Source organism: Crocodylus porosus, unplaced genomic scaffold, assembly GCF_001723895.1.
Source record: "Crocodylus porosus isolate Cpor-Errol unplaced genomic scaffold, CroPor_comp1, whole genome shotgun sequence".
Lineage (NCBI taxonomy): Eukaryota > Metazoa > Chordata > Crocodylia > Crocodylidae > Crocodylus > Crocodylus porosus.
Window position 1 is genome coordinate 5,405,722 of NW_017728926.1, and position 19,426 is coordinate 5,425,147.

The following is a 19,426-nucleotide window of genomic DNA, read 5'->3' on the forward strand; positions in this document are numbered from 1 at the left end:
GTATACTGCGTTAAAGGACTAACATGGGGGTTCAGTAATTTGTGTGTGCTCAGCCCAGGGGCGGAGATGGAAATGGTATCTATGGGGTCTCTGATTACTTTAATTTCACTTCTGACAAAGCTAGTGATTAAAAGAAATATACGGTACATTAAAAATCAATGCAGAGAGGTGTCCTATGTTATGTATAATGGACAGAGATTCTTTCCCAACTACCCAAGGACCAAATAAGAAGGACGAATCTGATCAAAGGAGCTTACAATAAAACTAAACGAACACCACACAAAGGAAGCATGCAATATAATCATTCCCCCAAAATAAGCAGTGTAAGAACAGGGAAACACTGAGTGCTGCTGGTTCCAAACCAGTGCTGTAAATCAACAGCCACTCCACTGAAGTGAACAGACTTACTTTGGTTTATAACGACTGGATCAGAATCTGTAGCGTATTTCACACGTTTCAGAGTATCGAGACTAGAAATAGTACCGGTAGCTTGGAATGTCTCCTAATCGGCACCGAATGTGAAACAGCTCATTGCCTGTACGTGGTAAACAGTGCAAGAGAGATGTCAGAAACTGAACAGAAAGTCCAAGTGGGAACATAAAGAGCAAACAAGTTCCACAGGCAGATGGGAGTTGAAGTGTAAAGGGTATTAAATAATACCTATAAAATTTTATGTATGTACATGAATTACAATGTTGTTGTGTCCAAATTGATGCCCTGAGGAAAGGCGTATATTTTATTCCTTTCTCTGTGATATAAAAATGACCCAAAACATTAGTATGTAACATTATTTGTATGGGTGTAAATATCCAACAACTTTGTACTGGGGTATATTTGCTAGGTTGAGATTTATAAGCATATATGATTTTTTGGGACTACTTGGCAACACAATAGCTTACAAACCAGCTGGAGGAATAATGTACTGCCCGTGAGCTCAGAAACATTACTGATACAGCTGTGCACATCTGGGACAGCATCCCTAGTGATACCTAATGAAAAATTTAGGTTGAGGTTTGCAAAAAGCCTAAGGGAGAAAGAAGACACCCATAACCCATTGAAATTCAGTGGCCAAGACAATCAAGTTTTGTTATACAGTACTTCAGAATACATCTTTTGGGGTTCCCAATGCTTATGCAAGAAAACAGTACACATTAGAGGACAGGTTCCTGAACTTTTTCTTATTGCATACTCTCTTCCAAATTTACCAGCTACCCATGTAGCCCTACCAGCATACATTTTCTATTTTAACCCCTTAAATGCCAATTATTATAATCAAAATTAAATCTGCAATACACAAATTCTCCTGTGTACCCCCAGAGATGTCTCGCATACTCACAGGGGTATGCATACTACAGTTTGGAAATCCCTGTACTAGAGTCTTGTTTAAAATGTCACTGGTGATTTTTCTACCCTGACAGAAACCAGCACCCACAAGTCTGGTCTCTGGTGTAGGAAAGGGAGCGCTACTTACTGGGTGCATCTACATGTGCTATTAAGGCAACTGAATAAACTCTGGCTCAGTTTGTGCCAAAGTTTATTACTCTCAGGCACACTGTTTGCATGTGTACCTGGGACTGCAGCATGGGGAAGTGCAGAATTAGCCTGCCAGCTCAGGGCTGCTCCTCCCCAGCTCAACTTGCTCTGTAGGGGCTGGCAGGGGCATGAGGGTGCTCCACTGCCAGGCTAGCCAGCAGGCAGCCCCCACACTGAACCACCCTCATGCCCCAGCCAGCCCCATCAGCATCTATACTTTCACTGTGGTGGAGTAAATAACTCACCATAGGATAGCACTTGTGTCTGGCAGTACTATCCTGCAGCAGAGTTAATTAGATTACTCCATCCTAATAGTACCGCATGTGTAGTTGCTGACGTTTTACTGGAGTTCATTAGGCAACTCCACAGTAAACGTCCCATGTAGACATGCCCACTAATCCAGCATTTACTTTGTGATGCCTGTAATACCACGACATTACTGGCAAGCAGAGTCCATACCGTTGCACGCTGCTGGAGCAGAGTGTGACCTGAGATCCTACTGATTCACTTCTGGCAGCAGAGAGAAGTTCATTTTGTACAGCGTCGGTAGACAGTAGTAGGCTTTGAATCAAGCTCATCACTGAAAACAATAGTTCAACAGGAAATGCTCTTTCTTTCTCTCTGCTTTTCTGTGTACACAACTCCCAGCTGCATTCAAGAGAAGTTAGCCAGGAACATACACACTCTTCCAACTGCACAAGGAAGAAATATGCAATATATGTCCACTTAACAGCTTTGTCAGATACTCACGGGTCTGAAAGCCATTCAGTGGCTTGTTTGGCTGCCATCTTGTTCTTCGTAACACACTCCCACCCATAAATTTCCTGCAAACTGAAAAACTGAAACTGGCATTCTTTGGGGAGTGTGTAAAGGACCGTTGTAGCAGCAATTCTATCACATTACAGTGCCAGGGACTGGAGCACCCACATCAACCCAAACGAAAAAAAATGTTTGGCAAGAGGGGGCTGGCAGAGTGAAAGCTGCACTTTTGTTTTCCATGAATATATAAAGCCAGCCTGCATACAGCACAATGAGATCTACTTAAACACCGACAAGGTCAAACGCTGACCTTTTAAAACTGGTCGGCCATGTTGACTCGCAATGAGCATTAGTGCCACATCATTATGTTCTGATAAAATCCAGTTACTCTTCAGCAAAAACCCATAAATCACAAGGCTTCACCCAATCAGGGTTCTGTCACTGTAACTAAACAGTGACTCAAGAAACACTATATTTCTATTGGCTGTGACAGGGGGATATAAATCTGCCCCTGGCCAATCCACTGCAGGCAGCAGGCCATGTCAAGAAGGGTGACAGCCAATCAAGGATTCGACACAGAAGAGATCAGAAATCCCTCTCCGACTTGGTAAGAGAGAAACTCACATCACTTGTAGTAGTTGCTGGAGTGTCTCTAATTTTACAATATGGTGAAATGTTATTTCGATTATCACTATTCAGGAAAGGTCAGTCTGTGCTGGGAAAAGCTGTATGTGACACGCAGAGCAGATGCTAGGAAACAGTTTTCCCTTTTACCAGCCTTGCTGACAGCACCAGGTTTGTGTTTGTATGGAAACTCTACTAAGTCACCTGTCCTTTGGCCAGGTCAGTCCCTAAATAAGTGTCTCTTTACTGGACATTTTTTGTAGTTGGCTTAAAAACTGCATCATGGCCATCCGGTTTGGGTTCATCTCTCTCCCTACATGCAGGTAAACCTCTCCTTTTGCAAGGCTTGCAACCTGACTGGCACTAGTGTCTGGACCCACAAAGGAAAGACTCCCATTGACTCTGCTGAGAGCTGGTTTGGATCTTTTGATGAAGAAGACTGAGTTGTGGCTAGGCACCAGGCAGGGAGCCAGGTTCCCTATACTCAGGTCCAAGGGAAGGGGACAATGGCCAAAGAGCAGGATGAGGCAATTAGGGCAGAGTGAGACAAGCTGCATGTCCTTGCATTTTTGCCCGAGGTTTGAGGAGTGCAAGGGAAGTTCTCTTCTGAGGAGGATTTCTAACCCATTCAGAGTACCACAGGAATACATCTGGGCCTGGTAGAAGCTAATTGCACCACCACTGCTCTCAGACAGCCACCCCTCCGGGATGTGCAGAATAACATTCACACTCCCTCAGCAATGCACTGAAGCTTCCCTCCACTGATAAGTCCTTTCTGAGACTCCCATTCAAATCAGACTGCATCCCCATTGCACTTCACCAGTTCTCTCACATGGCCCCATTAAGAAGTTCTGGGCTCTCCCTTGCTCTCCAAATTAGTTTGGCTTTCACTCCACCATTAATTGTCCAAATCCAACAGCACTGTTGTGAGATGAGTAAACTGGGGAGGAGAAGCATTTTTTCTCAAGCCCATACACGGAGTGGTGGAGCTGACAGAAGCCCTCTAGACACCCTGACTCTCAGCCCCCCTACCCAGTCTGTTCTAGCCTGCATGTCCCTTTTGTGCATTCTGACCCAAAAGCTGGCTCTGCTGAGATCTCAAAACCAAGAGTAGCTGAGAAAACCTCCTACTGGCTGTCCTGCTGGTTGGAATTGAAATTCTGAACTGCTTGAGGCTCACCCATTGATCATTTCCTTTTACAAAGGGAAGCAATTATTCTGAGCAAACAAAAAGCTGAATTTTGATCATTGATGTGGGCAGCTCCAGGAATTTTAAGGAGAAAAAGTGTGCGCACCTGGGTAAACTGGTCCTAAAATCACACTCGGCCTTAAAAACATTCTGCTGATAAATATGGCATTTAAAGCAGGGTCTTAATGATTTACAATGCAGAATGACATTTCAAAGATAATGTGGATAATGAATTATTTGCCAATCCAAGTGGACAATTGGACATACCTACTTTCTGTGGATTTAATCTTTGCCGAAATGTTAGCTGGAGAGCATGAAATTCCACTTTTCTGAGGCATTCTGTTGCATTTGCGCAGTGTCTAGTTACATTAGGCGGCTTATGACACATCAACTTGGTTGAGTGTGATGCAATATAATACAACGCAAGTAACGTGAGCTTTCAAATGCAACATGATGGCAAAACGCCATTTCCAATCTGATCGCAGTTTCTTTTCAGATGCCTGCTGTCATAATTCACAGAGAGCCAAATCCTTCTGGTCTTGCTCACATGAATAGTTGCATTAAAGCCAGCAGGGATCTCCCTGCAGCAGTACAGGAAGCAAGATTTGGTCATATATGAGTACAGGCATCTGTGAGTTAGTTATACTAGTTAGTAAGCATCCCTTCAGTGGCTTCTATGAAGTCCCAGATCAGCTGTGATTCCTTTTCAAACACAAAGGGCCAAATTCACCACTGGCATAGGAGGATGCAAATCCATTGAAGTCCTTGGAGCCATACTTATTTGCTCCAGCCAGGAATTTCCTCCACTGACTTGGGTTAGCCTGCAAAGCAGATGTAGACATCAGTACATCAGGTCTTCCAAGAGAAGAAGCCTGGGAATGGACTTGGTGTCCCCTGATCTATTAGTGCTCAAGGAGTTCATGAGAGGGGATTTTATCCAAATCTGGATAACAAGCAGCACATGCTCATACACTTCAGTGACTTCCTATGGGCAATGCTTCATACTTATATGGAAATGGTCAAAGCAAACACAGATACCAGAACAGGATCTGAGCTGTGTTTCTTTATCCTATATCTCTGGATTTGTAAATTCTGGGTTTGTTTTTCCCCGGGTGAAGTGATTTCAAATCTGATCTTATGCAACTTCCCCCACCGACCAGGAATGAAACGCACTGTTAGCATCAGACAGTAGACAGAAACGTGTCAATTTCAATTTGATTCTGATCCTGGGATATTTCTAACTCTCTCCATATCCTTGATAGATAATGGTTTAATAAGCGATCTGTTTTTTATTTAAAGGGTCGGTAGTAAAACCCAGATCACATTTCTCACTTGGTGGGTTAAAAAACCGCTTACGCTCATTTCTGCAATGTAAAATGACACTATATCAAATCAAACATTTCCAGATGTGGCCAGCTTGGGTATGTATGTGCAAAAAGAGCAAGTACGTAGATGAGAGGAGAGGTTTCCCAGGTTCTTTTTTTTTCAGTAGGATTGGCACCCCACCTACTGGCAAAGACTGTTATAGTAATCTCAGGCAAAGAGCATATAAAGCTTTCATCCTTCTGTTCCATGGCCAAAAAATACATGCATCTAGTCAGGTTCCTCAATAAGTGCTCTTGTTTTCACAAAGGTTGAGCAGTTGGAAGCTCCCTCTGAAGTCATTAGGGGCTGCTCAGTGCTTAGAACTTAAAATCAGGTCACTTTTAATGTGCCAAAATGTAGACAGAGAGACTTTCACAACAAGCAGAAACGACTTAGGTGCAAAATATTTTCACTGCTCAGATTTACACCCCTAAGCCACTTACACATTTTTGAACGTACCATTTCTTGGAGCCTGGCAGTAGTCTTGGTCAAACCCTTGCCCTTAAATGGTATGGGACCAAACTAAAAGCCTCTGGTACCCAATTGCAGAAATATGCAGTGCTCACATAAATTATATACCTCTGTCATACCGTTTAAGGCAAATTACAAACGCAAACAGCGATGAGTTAGACAGGCAGACAGGATATTAATGGCTGTGCTAAATATTTGCTGCCAAATTCAAAACTCCTGGAAAGTGAGGCTTTTCTATTTCGTTCACAATTTGTGATAACAGCCTGGTTTTTTTTCAGACCATCATGTGCAATTTTGCATTTTCTCTGAAAATAAAATGAAGGATCTTGTTTTAAGAGAAAACAACTATTTCTAAAATTTGAAATTCTGATTTAAATGACTCTGTTAAGTATATGAACATTTGCTATATTTGCCTAAGGTCACAAAGCCACAGCAGCCATTTCAAGAAAAAGACATTGATAGAAAGTGAAAACGCAGAATGAAACTGGAAATATTTCAGACAAACAAACAAACAAAAAACCTCTTGCAGAATATTTACTCAGTTCACCCACCAAGATGGGACTGAGAACTACCGGAGGCACAAAAACCCCACAAGTTCTATTTTGTTCATAGTTTTAATAACTTGGGGGATTTAATGGTGTCTTGGTTTCCTCAGGAACTGAACAGTCTTGCGGCTTGTTCTGTGCTCTCGGAGACAGTACTTTGAAGATGATCACTTTGTACATGTGCGCGAGGGGGAGGGAAAGAGCAGAAAAGTGAACCCTGGACAGATAACTTTTGATTCCAAACTTATCCCTTTTTCCAGAAGGGCCAATAACATCATAGCAGCAACTGCGAATGTCAGGTGGTTCATACCATTAAACCTCTCATGTATAACCCTGGGGCCTTTAGACACTAAAACTAAATATGAGCCAGAGATTAGGGCTTTCACAACAAATACAGACCCAAACTTCCAAGTGCCATGGAGCCAGACAGGGCTGCTGCACACTTCCATACCAGCTCCTTCTTGAAAGGACCAAAGTTCCCTCCAGCTCCCTCCAACTTCACCTGTACATGTTTTCAGAGGGCAGCAATAGCCATCTACCTCTATTGCCCTCTGAAGTCTTGAGAGGCCATACACCTCCAGCTCCTTCAGGGGTTTCCCAACTATCAGTCTTCCCCAGGTGATAACTTCCTTTAGGTGATAACTTGTCAGCTGGTTTCCCTTGTCCGCCTCTTTTTTGTGCCCCCCCCTTCTGCTACATCATCTCAATTTTCTCTTCCATCAGGTTGTGCAGGTGATTCCCTCAGACTATGATTTATCCAGGTCCTTAACCCTGCTCACGCCAGGATACATTGCTGTATAAGGCCTTTAACAAAGGAAACAGGATTTTGTTTAGAGAAATAACTTATTGGGCCAGTTATATTGTTGGGAGATATGTTAGACCAGCTCGAAATGCCCTTCCTCAGGTCTGGGAAGGAAGCAGATGTCCTGTTTCTTGTCTATTCCCTGGACTATCGTGGCTACAATAACCCTACAACACTAACAAAAGGAAAGAGAAACCCAAGCCCTTCTGAGCTGAGCTGAGCTGAGCTGAGCTGAGCGCCAGCTTTTCAGAGTGAAGTTTTACCTATGTTAGGAAAGGGACTCGTGACTGAAGGGCCAGATCCATCACAAGTATATATTCAGCACAACACAAGGATCTAATAAATTAAACAGATTTGGTCAGCCTTTTGTCTGCTTTGTAGAACTGCACCATGTTAACAAGCTGGGGAAAAAAACCCCCATTAATGGCTCAATTCCAGTCTGTACCTCAAAGGTGCCACTTAAGATAGTGCCGATTTAGGTGATTCCCTTAGTTTGGAGGAATCCCCCATAGGCATCAATGGGCCTTTCACTTCTCTCTGGCCAGGGTACAGATTGACATCCACTTCCAGGGGTGGCAGGGCAGAGACTCAGGGACACATAACCAGCTCCTGATGTCCCCTTACCCATACCTCGATTTTTCTACACAGCGGAAAATCTAGGCCAAACTTCTACCACTTCACTGATGTGATCGAAGGCATCAGGCCCACACCCTCTCAGAGAAGAGCCAGACATTGCCTGCAGGAGACTGGGGGTTTGTCTATATCTGTTAGAGGCAGCCTGCACCTCCAAAAAAAAGAGGGAGGGAAAAGCTCTATCAAGAGCCAATATGCAGAAAAAAAAGTTTTTAGGGCGCAAGTTAGAAAGTCCTGGAAGAGTTTTCCTTAACAGTTTAGTGATAATGGAAGGGAACATTTAGCATCAAGCTATCTGGTTAGATAGGACCAAGGCAGACATACATACTTCATGTCTCCAAGAGGAAATAAGACACTTGCACACATAGACTAAAGTGCATGAGCCTCAGAGAGCCCTTTTGCAGGAGAAGAGTGCAGCTTAGAAAATGTCCCCTTTGCAACATCCTTGGACACCATCAGAAATATCCATGCACAGGACTAGAAGTCCCTGGGCAAGGAGGTCCCCATCTGCAACAGAGATGGTGGGGATGTGGCCCAAAGGACCCAGTTTTCCATCTTACTGGGAGCCCACAGCTGCGCTGAGACAGCACATACGTTTATAGAGGGATTTTTAAAGTAAAATAAAAGCCTGCACCAGCCGGACAGTTGTTTGTGTCGGGAACTTTCCTGATCAAAGAATAGCAGCAGCTGCCTCTCACAGTTCCTAAGCAATAAAAACCTGCCACTGACAGCCTGGGCCCTCACCCTGCAGCTATGGACCACAGCTCAGAAATGAGAACACCCAGGCTGCATTGGGGAGCGTTCTGGATCCTCCGAGCAAGGAGCCTGTGAAGTGCCGCCTGCCTGTTTCCCAGCTTTTCCAGTTTAAGGCAGAGCTTTATAATATGTCTCCAACTTAGGAACCATGACCTACAGGGTATGCTAGCCTCTCATCAGACTCAGTACTGCACTTGCAAGGTTGCCTGAATTCACAAAGAACTGTACTGAGAAACCAACTGTTCACGTTAACCTCTTCACCTCCAGGTCTTTGCTACCTTCCACCCCTCTGCCATCATTTCCAAGCAAATTAACCATGTGCTAGATCCAGAGCCTTCAAACTATTTTTTGACATGGTGGAGCTCGTCTCAAAAGTGGTCGGCTCTTGGATCAGCTCCTAAAACATTCCTGATGCAAATACAGCTATTATTTGTATAGGAGAGTGTTATTAGGGAAGTCTTTGAATGCACTTTAGCAGACGGAAATAAGGAAGAGGGCCAGCACTAGGTGATCAGCTTGTCTGTGGAACACCAGAAAGTGCTCTGGAGACCACCAGTAGTCCATGGAGCACTTTATGGTAGGCTGCACTTGGGGCACTGAACATCCAACAGGTGTTTTGTAAAGGGCAAAATGCTGGGCCTAAGGGCAGAGGGTGAAATGCAATCCCTGCACTAAGAGGATGCAGGGAAATTCAGGCATGATGTAAATAGTGGGCTAGGTTCAGAAGTGATTTAAGTTACATACAAGATGTAAGAGAGTCATAAATAGGAATAAGTATCAGTGCAACATGCACTGATCTGGCAATGAAAGGATATGCAAAAGGAGTGCAACTTGCACGCCAAGAAGGGTGGTAGCAGAAAAGCTAACATGGGGGTATAATATAAAGTTGTGCCCCCCCCCATGTCTGAAGGCCAGTGCATTCATTTACTCAGGGCACAGGCTTGGAAACTGTTCTGCAGAGACTAATGCCTATAGTTCCCTTTCAATCAGTGCCAGTGTCTTTGACTGTCATTTCTGCAATTCTGGTTGTGTGATAGGGGGCCTTCTTTCTGGCCCAGCTCTCCAAGCACTCCCACTGAATTGATTAGAAATACTGAAGGCCAAGGGACCGTTTGCGTCAGCAAGGATGGCTCACATGAGGAAAAAGTTGCAGGGTGAAACCCATTCTTGTTGGCACTGAAGAGCCACTGCTTAACAAGGAAAGATGAAGAGACTCATGATCTGAACCACATGCTGTACTTCCCCTACAACACATGGCAGCACGTAACACAAAAGATGGAATTCACACCTGGGCAGAGGCCCAGCAGGAGTCCTGGGCACCACTCAGCTCTGGGACACAATTTTGCAACCTTTAGTCATGTGGAGCTTGATTTGCAAAAGATCTGGGCACAGAACAAGATCCCACAGTGGGTGCCGGGTCTTTTGGAAAAACTGGCCAGTACAAGCATCCTTAATGTCATTGCCAAGGGCAATCCCAGAATTAAGAGAACAAAGATTAGGCTTTAAATAGCCCAGGGGCCATGTTTCAGTCTCAGTAACACAAGCATAGTGAGCAGTGGAGTGCCTGTGATTTAAACTCATGTAAATGAGTGTGGAAATTGGCCTGGAGTGCAAGTGCAAGCTGAGGGGCAGACAGCATGCCTTTAGACATAGCTCCAAATGGCACAGTTTGAGATTCAATTAAGATTTCCCTTCCTCACAGCGCCTTCTAAATAAAGGGTCAGTCTTTGTGCTTGGCATTTCTGGGGGGGAAAAATAAAGTAAAATCATAAGTTTGGCAAGACCTTGGCATTCTCGCTACTAAACAGTCCTTTTGCTTTGTGCAGGATTTCACTATATTAAAGAGAGGGGGGCAGCTCCTTTGACCTCGCTCCAAATGCTTAGAACTGTTAAATGCGAGTTGTTGCCCATGTTTACATGTGGAGTGGAGCACAGCCATCCAACCACAAGACGGACCCAAAGCAAACATCCCAAACCTGGGCTCTGGCAAGGCCTGCTGACAGAATCGCCTGAAACCAGTCATTCACAGAAAGCCAAAACAACAGCTTAGCATTGGTGAAAAGTACTAAGGCTTGTTTTTTTACCTCCTGGGAAGAGGCCATCGAAAGTGTCAGGAAGCAGCGACTGGCAAAAGAAAACTCAGGTTCATTTCTTATTTTCCATTTGGGGTAGAGGGAAGGTCAGTGTTGGTTCGGATGCACAGAAAAAGCCGCTTAATGACACAACAAAGCAGTCCATGTTGACCAATAATGCCCAGCGCTCCCCCTGATTCAACCTGGGGTACCTATGAGCTGAAAAGTGGGGAGCAGCTGAGAGAAGTAAAAACTAAGTTAAGAAGCAAAGACAAATAGCGAGCGTATAAAAAAGTCAAGACAAAGTGCTGCAGAGAATGAGGCTGGAGCACAAACAGCCCTGCTAATTAGTGAGGAGGAAGCATGACGCAATTTGCTTTGGTTCAGATACTTTGGATGCTTACGCTAAATTGGTGGAATAGTCTGGGTATTTCTGGGTAACATCACTGCAGCTCTTTTTGTCGGTTCACGTAGCGATGACGCACTGAGGGATTTGCCTTGATAACTCCATGAGTCAAATCAGTTTGCTCAGGCCTACCATTAGCAGCTGCTTTCTTTATAGGTGCCTCCCACTTAATTCATAGGTAGTAAGGGGCTGGAAGGGTCCTCAGAAAATCATCAGGTCCAGCCCCCGGAACCAAGCAGGAAAGACAACTGGGGTCGGCTGACTCCGGCAAGGTGACCATCCAGTCTCCTCTTGAAGATTTCCAGGGTAGGTGATTGCACCACCTTTGAAGGGAGCTTATTCCACAGTCTGGACACCTTAGCTGTAAAGAAGTTTTTCCTAATGTCGAGCCTGAAATGGTCTTCCAGGAGTTTGTGACTATATTGCTCCTGGTTTTCCCTGAGGGTGCCCTGGTGAATAGTTGCTCACCGAGCCCTTGATGTACTCCTCTAGTGTAGCAGCAAGCTGCTACCAAGTCCTCTCTCAGCCTTCTTTTTTTCAGGCTGAAGTGTCCCAGATCCCTCAGCCTTTCCTCATGCAAGTCTCTGATACAGGTGGCTCTTCTCCAGACTCTCTCAAGCTTTTCCATGTCCTTGTTGAAGTGAGGCACCCAGAACTGGACGCAGTACTCCAGCTGTGGTCTCACCAATGCCGAGTAGAGCAGAAGAATCACTTCCATGGTTTTGTTGGAGATACACCGATTGATGCATGCCGGTATATTATTTGTCCTGGTGGCTACAGCATCGAACTGCCGGCTCATGTTCATACTGTGGTCGCTTATTCCCCTCAGGTCTCTTTCAGTCTATTAAGATAGACCAGGAATCTATAGATACTAATGAGTGTCTTCCCATCCCTATCTCCAGCAGGAGGAAGATGTGGCCACTTTGTGCCACTGCCAGTTCCATTTCTGGCAGATCTAGTACCCCTTTACTGCCTAGTTGGCTGCAGGCTGATGTGAGCAGAAGTGACCCCATCCAGCCCTAGGCAATCGACACATCACCCTTTCCCTGTTGGACATATTTGATCTTGATCCCCATTTGAAAAGCTTTTGCTTACTGAGACTCCCCAAGAAATGAAAGCGTTTCCCCAACATGTTCTCTTTCCTCTCCCTGTTAACACCTCTCCGCTGGCTGAGTGATCCCCATACACTCCAGATCCTTGTTATTATTCCCATTGTGCATTGACACCTAATCATACGAGCCACACTGATCAACTGCAGGTGTCTCCACTGTGAAACTGGCCAACAATCCACTCATGAATTTGCTCCGCTTGTTAATATTGAAATCATATGGCCAATGCCTTCTTAAATTGGTTCAGGCTTGAGGGATTGCCAGCTCACAGTAGGAACAGTGTTGCAAGGGGCTTCCTGCAGGGCCTGCTCTTTATGGTAAACATGAACAGCTTGTTTGAAATCAGCATTCACATTCCAGCATATGCCCACAGGTGCTAAAGAGTCAGAGTCAAGGTAGCCACCACCATCTTGGCTCTGGAGAGGTCTAAAAGTTGTATTGCCGCTGCATGGTATGGTACATAAGCTAAGGCCAAGAACCACTCACGTTTCCACTGATAAGGACAATAGGAAAGGACTCTGAAGGGCTTCCATTGGGTTGATTCTGAATGCACTTGACTCTATAGCAGAAAGCTACAATGTCATGCATTCGGACGGTATCTCTCCTTTTTCCTCGCTTTCACCTGCATCTGAATATCAGCAAGTCTGCTCTCCATGCACCGAAGAGCAACTCAGGGCACTCAAATAGATTGGACTACCCGCGCTCCCAAATGTAGCAAGTATATCTTCATGTCCTGGTGATTGTGATTTGACTGTCACCTAGCAGGGTCCCTGCACCAAGTGGGGATAGCAATCTCAGAAGAAAAATGCTGAGACATTACTGAGGCATAGGGCAGAAAAGGAGAGGATATTTTTTTGTTGCCCATTTTATTAGCAAAAATCTCTGTGTCTCATGATGGTGTGTGGCAGAGATGCAGATAACTAGGGCTTGACAGACACCCTAAGGAGCGTCTAAGTCCCTTGTGCTCATCTTCCTTTCCTGTCACTTTCCATAATGTGCTAGTGTAGGCATATACCCCATGAAAGTCCTGATCTATGAGGGGTTACGCACAGATTTTGGAGGGTATAATTACACTCCCTTTCCTTTGCAGCTACAAGGGAAGAGGGTACATGTTTTGTCTCCTGTGCTCTGGGGTCACAAGTTGGCCACGGCTGAAATTTCCCATTCTAGCACTGGAAGGATGCTTGGAGTAATAAAAAATCTGGCATGGATATTAGAGAATATTTATGGAAAACAAACAAAATCTATCTGATGGGGATTTTCAAAGCCTCTTGTGAATCAAGCTGCTGTTTAATACAGGTAAGGGTATTAGCATCTTCCTAGTTTGGTAAGGTAGAACCAGGTAGCAAGATGGAGATTGTTTGCTTCAGTTTGCGCAAACACCCAAAAATTCAGGGGTGAAGTTCTGGCTCCTCAAAGTCCCTGGCAATACTCTCATTAATGCAGGCTGAGGTTTTTGCTCTGACACATCTATGGTTTACCCAAACCCAACAGTCTTCTCCTGTATGTGCCACACACAGCTGGAAATCTCACAAGGGTAACTCTCCCTCGCAGTCCTTCAGGAGCTCCAGACCCAGCAGACACCCAAAATGGAGTGGTGTATGAAAACGTGTGTTGGTGTCCCTTGATTTATTGAGTTGAATGGGGCTTTCTCTAAACTCTGGTTTGTAAAAAATGGGCTGAATGTTTATATGGATTGGCTAACATCAATCCAGAGCTTGTTTTCTCCTTCCTGTTCAGTTTATTTCATTTTCCTTGTTTGTTCTCAGGCCACGATGTGATCCCTTGGGAGTCCTAGTTAAAAATAAAATCAAAGGTTTCAAACATAACAGATTACCCAAAATATTTATGGCTCTTATACACTATTTCAATATGTTGTTATTTGAAAAATATTTTAACAGGTGGACTAGTAATGCTGCCCAGCAGAGATTTGAACCCATAACTTTATTGGTTTTTCAAGAGATAACATAAGTAGCATGCTACGTTTTATTTGCCTACAGAGGGCCTCAGCTTGTTACAGGAACCTATGTACCTGCCAGAGAGCCAGTTGGGAAATGTGGATACTGGTTGGTGCCAGGCCACTCAGCCAGACCTATAGAGTTTGCTTATCCTTTGCTAATTCCTCTCCTGGAAAAGAAAAAAGAAAGCAGCATGAAACACGCCCCTTAGTGCTGGCATAGACCTTGGAGGAGTCCCTTGCCAACCAAAGACTTTTCCCTTCTTTTGGAGAGGTCCACTCTGCTTTTTTCATTATACAATAATAATAACGAGACTATAAAAGAATTTCTCACTCCTATTAAAACAGTGATTAATCTGATTCAGCTATCATAGAAGCATTTAACTCTAAATATGCTATTTTGGGTCTTGTGACATTGCCTTGCTAGTGACATTCGATGTCATATACAAACACACTAACACAGGGGAAAGAGATAAGGAAAGCCTAAGCTGCATGTTGTGAAAAACGTTAAGAGAAAGAATGGGAAGTGATGGAAGTACCTTGGTTTAAGGCACTGAAAACTTAAAGTGAAAAAGGTCTAGATTTGTAATGTAGCAGGAAAAAATTATTAAGCTGGCCAGAGGGTGGATTGAATGACCTGTCAAGCCTAATGTATCTCTGATTTGAATGATTCTGTGATTATGATTCATAGTGGAAAGCTTGGAAGAAATGTGAATCAGTTGCATAAGGGAAATAAGTATTTTTCTAAATAAAAGTTGTTTTAAATGCCTTCCATGTGGCATTGCACACTCTTTATCCACCAAGTATTGCTGGGACAACCAAAAAGAGAGCATATGCAACTGCAAAAGGCGCAGATGTGCTCAAGGGGAATATATTCTCCTAAATGTAACATGCAGGGACACAAAGGCTGATTTGGAGAGGCATGTGACAACAGAACTACTGTCATGGCAAACCACCTAATTTGCAGGAGTCAGTTGCTGCTATCATACCATATTGTATCATCCCTAACAAGCGTATGCATCTTCCAGCATGAGTTTTATGGAACAATTTCATAAAGATACCTTTTATTTCTCTCCTTTCTTGCTCTAGTTTAGAAAGGCCACCCCAGAAGTGGATGGTTTAGGGTAGTTGAAATGGGATTAGCCTTCATGAAAGACTCAGGGATACTTTTCCTCAGTGAAAGTTTACAATAATATTTTAAAGACTCTCAACCGACACCCACAGTTAAGCTTTGAAAACAGATAATGCATTTTTAATGGGATTGCACATCTGACAAGGAATTTGACTAATTCCTCTGATAGCAGACAGCTTCCTCCCCATAATTCATCTCAAAAGGATCACAAATCAAAACACTCCCTACCATCTTTGGAATGGCCTCCAGTGAACCACCTGGAATAAAATCAGATCAATTCCAGCAACTCAATGGTGAGAGAATAGAGCAAGAAATACATGACCTCCACCCTTAATGTGTCCTACTGAAATAGGGAACTGAATAAAGAGGAGAAGAGGCTAAAGTCCAGAGGGCAGGGAGCAGAGAAGCTCCTGATTAAAAAACAAATTGGAGATTTTCTGAGTCCCACTGCTCCAGAAGTAAATTTGGGGAGCAATATTTCAGCTGTCAGGTGTTGCATATACCTGACCAAACCAGGCTGCCTTAAAGTTAGAGACAGTTTCTTTGTTCTGAGTTAGCTAATGCTGGTGATATACTGAGAGACACTCTGACTACCCATAATATAACCTAGAAGGCAAAGCAGGGGGGTGATAGTTATGTTTTGCTTTAATGAAAACTTTCTGGCTGGGATGGCTTGTTTACACTTGCATTCAAATCCTCCCGAATGAACTCCGAGAAGGAATTGGGCCAGCGAGATCCTCTCTACATTTGCAGCCTGTGCCTTTAAAGCAATCCCCAGTGCAACTCTGTTGATGATGCACAGCACTGAAGCTGGTGAGGTCTGTCAAGGCATTTTTAGCATTTGTTCTACTTAAAAAAACAAAACAAAACAAAACAAAAAAAACCCTGCAGTATTAGGGTGCACTAATCTTTAGAAAGGTTAATTTATTCATAGAGATTTTGACAGAGATGTATGGCTAGGCTGGAGTCCCAGGCACCTCTTCCCGAGGGGAAGTGCTAGCGCAGAGACTGCTTTCCTGAGACAAGAAAGAGAGAGGCCTAGAAACAAGCCCGAACTGAATTAACTTGAGGAGGGTTCCTGTGCCATAATGCATGTGCACTTTCCCTAGATAGCTACAGATTTGGAATAGGACTCGAGCTGATAGCAGAGGCAGCATTAGGGCAGTACATTTTGCACAAGCCCTGAGCCGGAGTGGGGCTCTGTTGCACTCTAGTAGTGGTTTATTTATGGCTGCTTGGTAAAAAGCAGGGCACTTCCATGGGGCCCCCAGAAAGCACACCCAACCACATGCTACCTGATTAAACAGGGCAGATTCCTCTCATCCTGGAAGGGTCCCAAAGATATAGGGTGACCATAGGTACTAGGCAAACAGGGACAATCCCAGCTTCTGTAGTTCGGTTCTGGGTGGTTGGTCAAAAATCTTTGAGTGGAGTCTGGTAGGGACACGGAGTGGCATGCTGTGCTAGGCAGGGGGCCAAGCAGGCTCCACCACTGCGGTGCATGAGCAAGGCAGGCACACCGTAGCAGGCATCACCCTAAATATATCACAGGGAGCTAAAGCATCAAATTCCTTTGCAAGCTAATAAGCAGTCAAGGTCTCCCCTCATTACACTCATGCCCCTCCTGCTACAAGCTAATGGAAAATTTGTTCCAAAGCATTTTGAGATACTGTGGGTTGGCTGGTGCTGTTGATAGAAGGTGGACCATACCAACGACAGACTTTTTCGCTTTTTCAGGTGCCTCTTCTGGTCTGTGAGGACACGCTGCTGGTTTCCCTGGACAACATTTTACATTACTGAAGTCAACATGTTTGTTTCTCGAATGAAATTTCAGAGGCAGTAAATGGAATCTATACGTCCGCGTGCTTACATAATCCTCTCTCCAAATGCTGTCGAATACAATCCCTATCTCCAGAGGCTCCAAGTCAAAAATAAATTGCACCCCTAAGACAGCTGATTAGGGAGGGAGAGGTGAGTATTTTAAAGCATTCCACCCACTAATGAGCAGGTTCCTATTTCCCCTGGGAGCAGACTTGGCCAGATACAGCAGTATGAAGATCACTTCTTTATTAGAATGGTCTTGGCCTGTTTGAACTCACACAGGTGGGATGTTGCAACTGTGGAAAGCAGCTGAGCCTTGTCTCTGCAGCAGCCCCAGGAGCCCTGGAGTGTCAGGGTGCTGTGCAGTAGCAGCTTGATAACTGATTTGGTTACTTCCCTTTAATTTGTTTGGGGGTCTGTCCAATTAAAAAACAAATTTCCAATGGGCAGCTGGCTGTGGAAGGATTAAGGCCTCAGCTAATTTGTGGTGTCCTCAAATAGCCAGCAGCAATTCCTCAATGTCAGGAATGCCTGTACTGTTGCTTTCCTGCTGTTGCCTAATGAACTATCTTAATTATATGGATGAATTCTCCCAGTGCGCATCCAGTCCGGAAAGTCCCTAGCACACAGAACACCAGCTCCTAGACATGACTTTCCAAGCAGCTCCACGACTCATTGGCAGTGGGTGTTACTGATCTTTGGTTGCCAATGCAGAAGAAGATGCCTTTGCCCATGTTACCTGTGCAGAGTGCTGCTTTGGTCCAGGGGTTCCATAGCAGGGGCCACAACCTAACTGTACAGAAACCATTTATTAGCCTCCCCTGTCCTGGCATTCCTAATCAGAGAGATCACCTCCTCTCCTAGCCCCCTTCCCAATTGCACACCGTCCCTGTGGCCATAACAAACTGTTAATTTGCCACAAGCCTTGCCCTTTGTTTCCATATGCATCTACAGGGGTCTTGTATTAGGTCTAGCTATTAGGCCTGTGTGAAGAGGCTCGTATTCGCTTTGGATTCGGATTTGGCTGATTCGGGGGACAGTGATTCGATTCGGAGATTCGAATCCCTGCCCTGATTCGATTTGCCCAAATCTGATTCAGAGATTCAGCAGCAGCTAAATCTCCAAATCAGCTGGGCCAAGCCCATCCCCCGCCCCTCTCCCAGCCTGGCAATGCCTGCACCATCTGTCCCAGCTCCCGGCACGTGGGGGAAAAAAAGGGGAAAAAAAGCCAGGTGCTGCCAGGTGGGGGGTGATCCCTGCTGCCCCCCACTGTCCCATGCTGCATGGGTGGCTCTGCATGAGCCCCCAAACCGCCCCCCCAACCCTCCCACGAGTGCCCCACATGGGCCATCTCTGGCCCTTTAAGAAAAAAAAAACCCTCAAGAAACCCTGGGACTCACAGCTGCTGCCAGGAGGCGGTGATCTCTTCTGCCCCCTGCCGCGTAGGAGGCTCTGTGGGAGCGGTGAGTCTCAGGGCTTTTCTTGGCTTTTTTTTTCCTTAAAGGTCTGGAGCCCCAGCAGGCGGAGCAACCAGGGGGGACTTGGAGGAGCATAGGGTAGGTCAGAGGGCTTGTGCAGAACCCCCCCATGCAGTGTGGGACAGTGGGAGGCAGTGGGGATCACCCCCCACCTGGCAGCACCCTGTGAGCACTGGGGCTTTGTTTTAAAGTACAGAGCTGGGACGAGCGGAGGCAGCCATGGGGGGGCTCGGGGAGCAGGCAGGGGTCAAGGGGCTCACATGGGTCCCCCCATGGTACCCCTCCCCCAGCCTCCTCTCCTCCACCCCTAGTACTTACAAACTTGGAGTGGCTACAGCTCTCTGTTGGGGACTGTCCAAATCATCAAAGCTCTCTGAATCTTTGCCAAAGATTCAGAGAGCTTTGAATCGATTTGGACCTTTAAATTGGTGCCCTGATTCAATTCAGATTCAGAGATTCGACCACAGAATCGGGCCAAATCTCTGAATCAAATCACCTCTAGCTATTAGCTTGTTAGTCAAGGGCACCAGGGCCCTACAGACCACAGTTTAAAAAAAACAGCTAGTTTGCTTTTAATACAATTCATGAGGCCCTGTAAACCTCATGGAGTAAAATTCACAGAATCATAGAAGTCGGGTCGGAAGGGACCTTCTAGATCTTCAAGTCCGACCCGTGGCCAGGGCAGGAGAAAAACTGGGCTCAGATGACTCCAGCCAGGTAGGCATCAAGCCTCTTCTTAAAGACCCCCAGGGTAGGAGCCAGCACCACTTCCCT

At 45.1% G+C, this 19,426-nt stretch overlaps 2 long non-coding RNA genes across 5 annotated transcripts in view; one reads left to right on the plus strand and one right to left on the minus strand.

The window, feature by feature from the left end:
* The window catches only part of LOC109314229, a 34,135-nt gene extending 31,581 nt beyond the window's left edge, over window positions 1–2,554 (minus strand). For all 4 annotated transcript variants that reach the window (XR_002102253.1, XR_002102255.1, XR_002102254.1 and 1 more), the window contains exons 1-2: window positions 2,284–2,554; window positions 409–535 (exon numbers count right to left, since the gene is read on the minus strand). This is a non-coding gene — a long non-coding RNA (uncharacterized LOC109314229). The remainder of the gene's footprint in view (window positions 1–408; window positions 536–2,283) is intronic.
* Window positions 2,555–2,835: 281 nt separating this feature from the next.
* LOC109314231 lies at window positions 2,836–17,873 on the plus strand. Its single transcript, XR_002102257.1, has 3 exons — window positions 2,836–2,899; window positions 10,504–10,820; window positions 17,091–17,873. It is a non-coding gene; the product is annotated as an uncharacterized LOC109314231 (long non-coding RNA).
* The last annotated feature ends 1,553 nt before the right edge of the window (window positions 17,874–19,426 follow it).